Raw genomic sequence first — 10,574 nt, forward strand, 5'->3', positions numbered from 1 at the left:
TCTTATTCTTATGCAATAATAAGAAACCATTTATTGATCAGACTGTGACGTGCAATGAAAAATGGATTGTATATGACAACCAGCAACAGCCAGCTCAATGGCTGGACTGAGAAGACGCTCCAAAGCCCTTCCCAAAGTCAAATTTGCACCAAAAAAAGGTCATGGCCACTGTTTGGTGGTCTGCTGCCGATCTGATTCACTTCAGTTTTCTGAATCCAAGCGAAACCATTACATCTGATAACTATGCTCTGCAAATCTTTGTGATGCACTGAAAACTTCAATACCTGCAGCTGTCAACAGAAAGGGTCCAATTCTTCTTCATGACAATTCCTGACAGCACATTGCACAGCCAATTCTTCAAAAGTTGAATGAATTGGGCTACAAAGTTTTGCTTCATCTGCCATACTTACATGACCTCTCACCAAACAACTACCACTTCTTCAAGCATCTTGACAACTTTTTTCAGGCAAAACATTTCCACAACCAGCAGGATGCAGAAAATGCTTTCCAAGAGAGTCAAATTCCAAAGCATGGATTTATGCTGCAGGAATAAGCAAACTTATTTCTCATTGGCAAAAATGTGTTGATTTTAGTTGTTTCTATTTTGATTAATACAGATGTGTTGAGCCTAGTTATAATGATTTGAAATTCATGGTGTGAAACCTTAATTATGTTGCCACCAACCTATTACATTTTTACACCATTCATATAAACATGCACACACATAGCACTATAAGCTAAAGTTTCACAAAATAATACTTACCTTATAATAAGCGACTCATGATAATACTTTCCACGCAGTGCCGTTTCATTCTATTCTACTCCTTTCTTTCTTTTTAGTGTTGATTAGTACATAACAAATTGACTTCATAATTCACTAGTGATTTTGATTTAGCAGTTGAAACATTGCTCTAGATGTGTCTGGACCTTCAAAACAAACAAAATATTGTCTTACTTTGGCTTGACCCTAATGAGAAACTTAGGAAACTATTTTCCTTCCAAAGTCCATGAGGATAAGGAGATTCCAAATCCCTGGGAATTCTAGTCATGGTTAATTCTTTGGCAGACAGGGTGATAACTTTCATTCTTCCCTGTTAAATCCATATCAAGAAAGCAAGATAATGTATCTAAATGTTATTCCTTCACATTCTCAATTAACCACCTTCCTATACTGATGTGTTAAGAGCAGAGGTCCTCAACTTTCTTGGCACCAGGGACTGATTTCTTGGAAAACAATTTTTCCATGGAGGGGAGGTTCAGGGGGGGATGGTTTCAGGATGATTCAAGTGCTATTACATTTCTAATGCCACCGCTGATCTGATCACCACTGACATTGTAAAGCAAACGTTGAGGAGTGACTGTAAATATAGATGAAGCTTCACTGGCTTGCTTGCTGCTCACCTCCAGCTGTGCTCCCTGGTTCCTGGGATGCCTAGTTAAAAAGATGAAGTTCCTTCCTCCAACGTGTTACATATAGATGCTTTTGTTTATTCTTACTTCAGTGTGATGATGCACTCCAATGAAGATTCACTCCATTGGCCTTCAGTATTTTCATTTGACTATTTCATTGAATGGGAGGGAGGGTAAAATTTTAAAAAAAATTATTTCTCTATTTCACATGATGTTGGAGATAATGGAGAAATAATAATAATAACAATCAATAATTTAGTCATGTGTGTGATGATTATTTGAGTATCTGAGATTTCCAGAGATAAAGGGGAAACCATTTAGAACACTACTTCTCAAAATTCTTTAACCTATGCACACATTAGAAATACAAACTAAAGCAGTATTTTCATTGACTGTGGATACTGGATGTGAGAAAGCTGTGGGGAAAATTTGAGATTTCAGAGAATCACTGTCTTTGATGATTCTGAATATACCTCTTTCTCCACATGAAAAATAATACTTAGATAGAACCTAAAACAAAGGGGTGGAGGAAACCTCTTACTTAAATCAGATGTTTTGCCAGATTTTTCCAAATACTTTTGCTCTGTTAAGTATGATACGTATGATAGACTCTATACTTTGTATCCTTGTTTTATTTCCTTTTCACAATCAGGTCTGTATTATAGGAATAGAAATAAATATACTGTGAAAATATAAAACATAATAGTTACTTTTAAGTCTCTCTTTTCCTCCCTTTTCTTCATTTTCTGTTCTCTCTGTGTAAAATAAATGGAACTAATGAGTCATCTTCTAGAAACAGCAAGAGTGGTGACTCATTCCTCCAGACTTGTAGTATGTGGCTTTTCACGTACATGAAGCATTTAACCAGTGATTATCCCTTAGTTGCTAGTGGTAACACATGATATATTTTATTTCCAGATTCCACTTGACAGCATTATTGGGGGAACAGAGTTTCCAATAGATTACTCACAGAAATATTCTTATATGATTAGTCAATTTCTTTTTATATTTGGGAGTTTCATTGTCTTTAGAGTTACAGCTAAAAGTTAATTTTGGAAAAAAAGTGTTTTTCTAACTTTTTGTCCTTAATTCTGCCACAGGTATCACATCTTATTGTTGCTATCATACATTTGCCAGTGTATTACAAATCCAAATATACAACCCAATTCCTCCACATTAATGCTACTGGTATCCACAAAAACAGGATAAAATGGGTCCATATGTTTCTTTTAGTCTTCTAAAAGCTACATGGACTTTTTCCTTCATTTCACAGGAGTGTCACTGTGCATGTTCCAATGTTTCCATTGTCAAAATCAAGAATGAAAATACAAATATAAGATAATTTTGTGTAATTATCTTTTCCTTTTTCACCTAACAAAAATAAATGTAGTATTAAAAAGCTGGTCTACATCTGTCCAAGATGCAATAATACCAATTTGCAATAATACCAATTGATTAATTAGTTGGCACCTAATTAAATAGTTCAAAGCATACTTGTTATGGTAGGTGACAAAATATATATATATATTCTCAAATATTTAGATTAGATGATCACCCCTCTTCAGGATATGTAGACTTCATTAACATTGAGAATTTAGAATATGTTTTAAAAATTGACAATCATAAGAAACTATCTGAGGAGGAGCTAAGATGGTGGAGGAATAGGACGGGGAGACCACTTTCTCCCCTACAAATTCATCGAAAGAACATTTGAACTCTGAGCAAACTTCACAAAACAACTTCTGACCGCTGGCAGAGGACATCAGGCACCCAGAAAAGCAGCCCATCGTCTTCGAAAGGAGGTAGGACAAAATATAAAAGATAAAAAGAGAGACAAAAGAGTTAGGGACAGAGACCCGTCCCAGGAAGGGAGTAGTAATAGAGGAAGTTTCCTAACACCAGGAAACCCTCTCACTAGCGGGCCTGGGGGAAGTTTTTGAATCTCGGAGGGCAACCTAACTGGGAGGAAAAATAAATAAAACCCACAGATTACATGCCTAAAAGCAACTGCCAGCAGAAAAGTACCCCAGATGCCCGCATCTGCCACCATCAAGTGGGGGTGGAACGGAGAGGAGCGGGCGGCATTGCTTAGGGTAAGGACTGGGCCTGAATGCCCTGAGGGCAATCGGAGGGAGCTAACGTGAGATAGCAACTTAAACTGTGGGAGAGCAAGAGAGAGAGAAAATTAACTGGCCTGAACACCCTGCTGGCCGGTTCACAGAACAAAGGAAGAACTGAGCGATCCCAGAGAAGAGCAAGCCGGAGGCGGACTGGCCCATCCCCCACTGGAGGCAGGAGGCAGGGGGGAGGGGCAAGGGGCAAACTCGGCCCCAGAGACGGCACCCCTACCAAACTGCAAACAGGCCTCCAGTTTCTAACCAAAGACTTCCTGAGATTCTAAATGGTTGACCCCCCCCGGGAGGGTCACGGCTAGAGACCAGCTCCCCAAAACAGACACAAGGCGCACCCGACTGGCTAGCGCGGAAACTGAGGCTCGGATGCGGAGGGGAGAAGGCGCACTGCACCAAGGAGAGTGCGCCCGTCAAGCTCCTGGCTGCCTGAGCTGCTTGGGCAGGGAAGGCACAAAATGCAGGCCCAACCGAGTCTGCGCTTTTGTGGAGTACCCGAAGACTGGAACCGCACACAACTCAGGGCCCACTCCCTGGAGAGCAGCCTGGAGCCTGAGCAGTGTAGACGGGAAAAGCACACGTCGCGAGTGGGGGCAAAAACCCAGTGTGGCAGGAACACTGCGGGTCCTCCCCACACAGGCCAGTGACATTTGTCTGCAGCGCCCCTCCCTCCCCGCAGCGCGACTGAACAAGCGAACCTAAACAAGAGACCACCTCCGCCCGCCCGTGTCAGGGCGGAAATTAGACACTGCAGAGACCAGAAAACAGAAGCCAAATAAACAAAGGGAACTGCTTTAGAAGTCACAGGTGCAACAGATTAAAATACCTGTAGGTAACACCGACTACACTGGAAGGGGCCTATAAATATAGAGAAGTGTAAGCTGGAACAAGGAGACATCTGAAACTGAACCGAACCCACACTGCTCGCAACAGCTCTAGAGAAATTCCTAGATATAGTTTTACTTATTTTTTTTAATTACAAAAAAATTTTTTTCTTTCTTTTTTTTTTTTACTTTTTCTCTTTTATTTTCTTTTAAAATTCCCTATTACTCCTCTATTACTCCTTAATTTTCATTTTCATTTATTTTTATTTTTTTAATCAAAAAATTTTTTTCTTTTTTAAATTTTTTTCTCTTATTTTCTTTTAAAGTCCTCTAATACTCCTCTATTAGTCCTTAATTTTCATTTTCATTTCACTATAACCTTGCAAAAAAAAAAAGCCCTATTTTTAAACCAAACTTCATATATATTTCTTAAATTTTTTGTGTTTTTGTTTCTGTTTTTAATATTGTATCTTTAAGAGTCTAACCTCTACTCTAGATTTTTAACCTTTGTTTTTCAGTATTTGATATAAATTTTGGACATTTAAGAAGCCAATATTCAGTACCGATTTTTACTCAGGAGTGTGTTGATTACTCTCTCCCCCTTTTGACTATCCTTTTTCTCTCCCAGATCACCTCTACTTCCTCCCTACCCCTTCTCTTCCCAATACAATTCTGTGAATCTCTGTGGGTGTCTGGGCTATGGAGAACACTTAGGGAACAGAGTACTGCTTAGATCTGTCTCTCTCCTCTTGAGTCCCCCTTTTTCTCCTCCTGCTCATCTCTATCTCCCTCCTCCCTCTCCTCTTCTTCATGTAACTCTGTGAACCTCTCTGGGTGTCGCTCATGGTGGAGAATCTTTTCACCATTAACCCAGAAGTTTTATTATCAGTGCTGTGTAGTTGGAGAAGTCTTGAGGCTACTGGAGGAATAAGACTGAAATCCAGAGGCAGGAGACGTAAGCCCAAAACCCGAGAACACCAGAAAACTCCTGACTACAGGGAACATTAAGTAATAAGAGATCATCCAAAAGCCTCCATACCTACACTGAAACCAACCACCACTCAGGAGCCAATAAGTTCCAGAGCAAGACATATCACGCAAATTCTCCAGCAATGCAGGAACATAGCCCTGAGCGTCAAAATACAGGCTGCCCAAAGTCACACCTAACACATAGACCCATCTCAAAACTCACTACTGGACACTCCATTGCACTCCAGAGAGAAGAAATGCAGTTCCACCCACCAGAACACTGACACAAGCTTCCCTAACCAGGAAACCTTGATGAGCCAATTGTCCAGCCCCACCCACTGGGAGAAACCTCCACAATAAAAAGGAACCACAGACCAACAGAATACAGAAAGTCCACTCCAGACACAGCAATCTAAACAAGATGAAAAGGCAGAGAAATACCCAACAGGTAAAGGAACATGAAAAATGCCCACCAAGTCAAACAAAAGAGGAGTAGATAGGGAATCTACCTGAAAAAGAATTTAGAATAATGATAATAAAAATGATCCAAAACCTTGAAAACAAAATGGAGTTACAGATAAATAGCCTGGAGACAAAGATTGAGAAGATGCAAAAAATGTTTAATAAGGATCTAGAAGAAATAAAAGAGTCAATTAAAAATGAATAATGCAGTAAATGAGATCAAAAACACTCTGGAAGGAACCAACAGTAGAATAATGGAGACAGAAGATAGGATAAGTGAGGTAGAAGATAAAATGGTGGAAATAAATGAAGCAGAGAAGAAAAAAGAAAAAAGAATCAAAAGAAATGAGGACAACCTCAGGACCTTTGGGACAATGTGAAACGCCCCAACATTTGAATCATAGGAGTCCCAGAAGAAGAAGACAAAATGAAAGGCCATGAGAAAGTACTAGAGGAGATAATAGCTGAAAACTTCCCTAAAATGGGGAAGGAAATAGTCACACAGGTCCAAGAAACCCAGAGAGTCCCAAACAGGATAAACACAAGGGGAAACACCCCAGGACACATATTAATCAAATTAACAAAGATCAAATACAAAGAACAAATTTTAAAAACAGCAAGGGAGAAACAACAAATAACACACAAAAGGATTCCCATAAGGATAACAGCTGATCTATCGATAGAAACCCTTCAGGCCAGAAGGGAATGGCAGGACATACTTAAAGTAATGAAAGAGAATAACCTACAACCTACATTACTGTACCCAGCGAGGATCTCATTCAGATATGAAGGAGAATTTAAAAGTGTTACAGACAAGCAAAAGCTGAGAGAATTCAGCACCACCAAACCAGCTCTTCAACAAATGATAAAGGATCTTCTCTAGACAGGAAACACAGAAAGGTTGTATAAACGTGAACCCAAAACAACAACGTAAATGGCAATGGGACCATACCTGTCAATAATTACCTTAAACGTAAATGGGTTGAATGCCCCAACCAAAAGACAAAGACTGGCTGAATGGATACAAAAACAAGACCCCTATATATGCTGTCTACAAGAGACCCACCTCAAAACAAGGGACACATAAAGACTGAAAGTGAAGGGCTGGAAAAAATATATTTCATGCAAACGGAGACCAAAAGAAAGCAGGAGTCACAATACTCATATCAGATAAAATAGACGTTAAAATAAAGGCTGTGAAGAGACAAAGAAGGACACTACATAATGATCAAAGGATCAATCCAAGAAGAAGATGTAACAATTATAAATATATATGCACCCAACATAGGAGCACCACAAATTGTAAGGCAAATGCTAACGAGTATGGAAGGGGAAATTAACAGTAACACAGTAATAGTGGGAGACTTTAATACCTCACTCACACCTATGGATAGATCAACTAAACAGAAAATTAACAAAGAAACACAAACCTTAAATGACACAATGGACCAGCTAGACCTAATTGATATCTATAGGACATTTCACCCCAAAACAACCAATTTCACCTTTTTCTCAAGTGCACATGGAACCTTCTCCAGAATAGATCACATCCTGGGCCATAAATCTAGCCTTGGGAAATTCAAAAAAATTGAAATCATTCCAGTCATCTTTTCTGACCACAGTGCAGTGAGATTAGATCTCAATTACAGGAAAAAAATTGTTAAAAATTCAAACATATGGAGGCTAAATAACACGCTTCTGAATAACCAACAAATCATAGAAGAAATCAAAAAAGAAATCAAAATATGCGTAGAAATGAATGAAGATGAAAACACAACAACCCAGAACCTATGGGACACTGTAAAGGCAGTGCTAAGGGGAAAGTTCATAGCATTACAGACTTACCTCAAGAAACAAGAAAAGTCAAATAAATAACCTAACTCTACACCTAAAGCAACTAGAGAAGGAAGAAATGAAGAACCCCAGGGTTAGTAGAAGGAAAGAAATCTTAAAAATTAGGGCAGAAATAAATGCAAAAGAAACTAAAGAGACCATAGCAAAAATCAACAAAGCTAAAGCTGGTTTTTTGAAAAAGTAAACAAAATTGACAAACCGTTAGCAAGACTCATTAAGAAACAAAGGGAAAAGAACCAAATTAACAAAATTTGAAATGAAAATGGAGAGATCACAACAGACAACACTGAAATACAAAGGGTCATAAGAGACTACTACCAGCAGCTCTATGCCAATAAAATGGACAACTTGGAAGAAATGGACAAATTCTTAGAAAAGTATAACTTTCCAAAACTGAACCAGAAAGAAATAGAAGATCTTAACAGACCCATCACAAGCAAGGAAATCGAAACTGTAATCAGAAATCTTCCAGCAAGCAAAAGCCCAGGACCAAATGGCTTCACAGCTGAGTTCTACCAAAAATTTAGAGAAGAGCTAACACCTATCTTACTCAAACTCTTCCAGAAAATTGCAGAAGGTAAACTTCCAAACTCATTCTATGAGGCCAGCATCACCCTAATTCCAAAACCAGATAAAGATGCCACAAAAAAAGAAAACTATAGGCCAATATCACTGATGAACATAGATGCAAAAATCCTTAACAAAATTCTAGCAAACAGAATCCAACAACATATTAAAAAAAATCATACATGATGACCAAGTGGGCTTTATCCCAGGAATGCAAGGATTCTTTAATATCCGCAAATCAATCAGTGTAATACACCACATTAATAAATTGAAAGATAAAAACCATATGATTATCTCAATAGATGCAGAAAAAGCCTTTGACAAAATTCAACATCCATTTATGATTAAAACTCTCTAGAAAGCAGGAATAGAAGGAACATACCTCAACATAATAAAAGCTATATATGACAAACCCATAGGAAGCATTACCCTCAATGGTGAAAAATTGAAAGCATTATCCCTAAAATCAGGAACAAGACAAGGGTGCCCACTCTCACCACTACTATTCAACATAGTTTTGGAAGTTTTGGCCACAGCAATCAGAGCAGAAAAAGAAATAAAAGGAATCCAGATAGGAAAAGAAGAAGTAAAACTCTCACTGTTTGCAGACGACATGATCCTCTACATAGAAAACCCTAAGGATTCTACCAGAAAATTACTAGAGCTAATCAATGAATATAGTAAAGTTGCAGGATATAAAATTAACACACAGAAATCCCTTGCATTCCTATACACTAAGAATGAGAAAACAGAAAGAGAAACTAAGGAAACAATACCATTCACCATTGCCACAAAAAGAATAAAATACTTAGAAGTATATCTACCTAAAGAAACAAAAGACCTATACATAGAAAACTATAAAACACTGATGAAAGAAATCAAAGAGGACACAAACAGATTGAGAAATATTCCGTGTTCATGTATTGGAAGAATCAATATTGTCAAAATGGCTATTCTACCCAAAGCAATCTATAGATTCAATGCAATCCCTATCAAGCTACCAATGGTATTCTTCAGAGAACTAGAACAAATAATTTCACAATCTGTGTGGAAATACAAAAAAACCTCGAATAGCCAAAGCAATCTTGAGAAAGAAGAATGGAACTGGAGGAATCAACCTGCCTGACTTCAGGCTCTACTACAAAGCCACAGTCATCAAGACAGTATGGTACTGGCACAAAGACAGAAATATAGATCAACGGAACAAAATAGAAAGCCCAGAGATAAATCCATGTACTTACGGACACCTTATCTTCGACAAAGGAGGCAAGGATATACAATGGAAAAAAGACCACCTCTTTAACAAGTGGTGCTGGGAAAAGTGGTCAACCACTTGTAAAAGAATGAAACTAGAACACTGTCTAACACCATACACAAAAATAAACTCAAAATGGATTAAAGATCTAAATGTAAGACCAGAAACTATAAAACTCCTGGAGAATGTAGGCAAAACACTCTGTGACATAAATCATAGCAGGATCCTCTATGACCCACCTCCCAGAATATTGGAAATAAAAGCAAAACTAAACAAATGGGACCTAATGAAACTTAAAAGCTTTTGCACAACAAAGGAAACTATAAGCAAGGTGAAAAGACAGCCCTCAGATTGGGAGAAAATAATAGCAAATGAAGAAACAGACAAAGGATTAATCTCAAAAATATACAAGCAGCTCCTGCAGCTCAATTCCAGAAAAATAAATGACCCAATCAAAAAATGGGCCAAAGAACTAAACAGACATTTCTGCAAAGAAGACATACAGATGGCTAACAAACACATGAAAAGATGCTCAACATCACTCATTATCAGAGAAATGCAAATCAAAACCACAATGAGGTACCATTACACGCCAGTCAGGATGGCTGCTATCCAAAAGTCTACAAGCAAAAATGCTGGAGAGGCTGTGGAGAAAAGGGAACCCTCTTACACTGTTGGTGGGAATACAAACTAGTACAGCCACTATGGAAAACAGATTCCTTAAAAAACTGGAAATAGACCTGCCATATGACCCAGCAATCCCACTTCTGGGCATACACACCGAGGAAACCAGATCTGAAAGAGACACGTGCACCCCAATGTTCATCGCAGCACTGTTTATAATAGCCAGGACATGGAAGCAACCTAGATGCCCATCAGCAGACGAATGGATAAGGAAGCTGTGGTACGTATACACCATGGAATATTACTCAGCCATTAAAAAGAATTCATTTGTATCAGTTCTAATGAGATGGATGAAACTGGAGCCCATTATACAGAGTGAAGTAAGCCAGAAAGATAAAGACCAATACAGTATACTAACCCATATATATGGAATTTAGAAAGATGGTAATGATAACACTATATGGAAAACAGAAAAAGAGA

At 38.3% G+C, this 10,574-nt stretch overlaps 1 protein-coding gene across 1 annotated transcript in view; it reads right to left on the reverse strand.

Moving 5' to 3' along the window:
• LOC122686324 (60S ribosomal protein L7-like) overlaps positions 1-10,574 on the reverse strand; it is a 675,506-nt gene that overhangs the window by 415,726 nt on the left and 249,206 nt on the right. The gene's annotated exons all lie outside the window — the stretch shown is intronic.

This window comes from Cervus elaphus, chromosome 29 (assembly GCF_910594005.1).
Source record: "Cervus elaphus chromosome 29, mCerEla1.1, whole genome shotgun sequence".
Classification (NCBI taxonomy): Eukaryota; Metazoa; Chordata; class Mammalia; order Artiodactyla; family Cervidae; genus Cervus; species Cervus elaphus.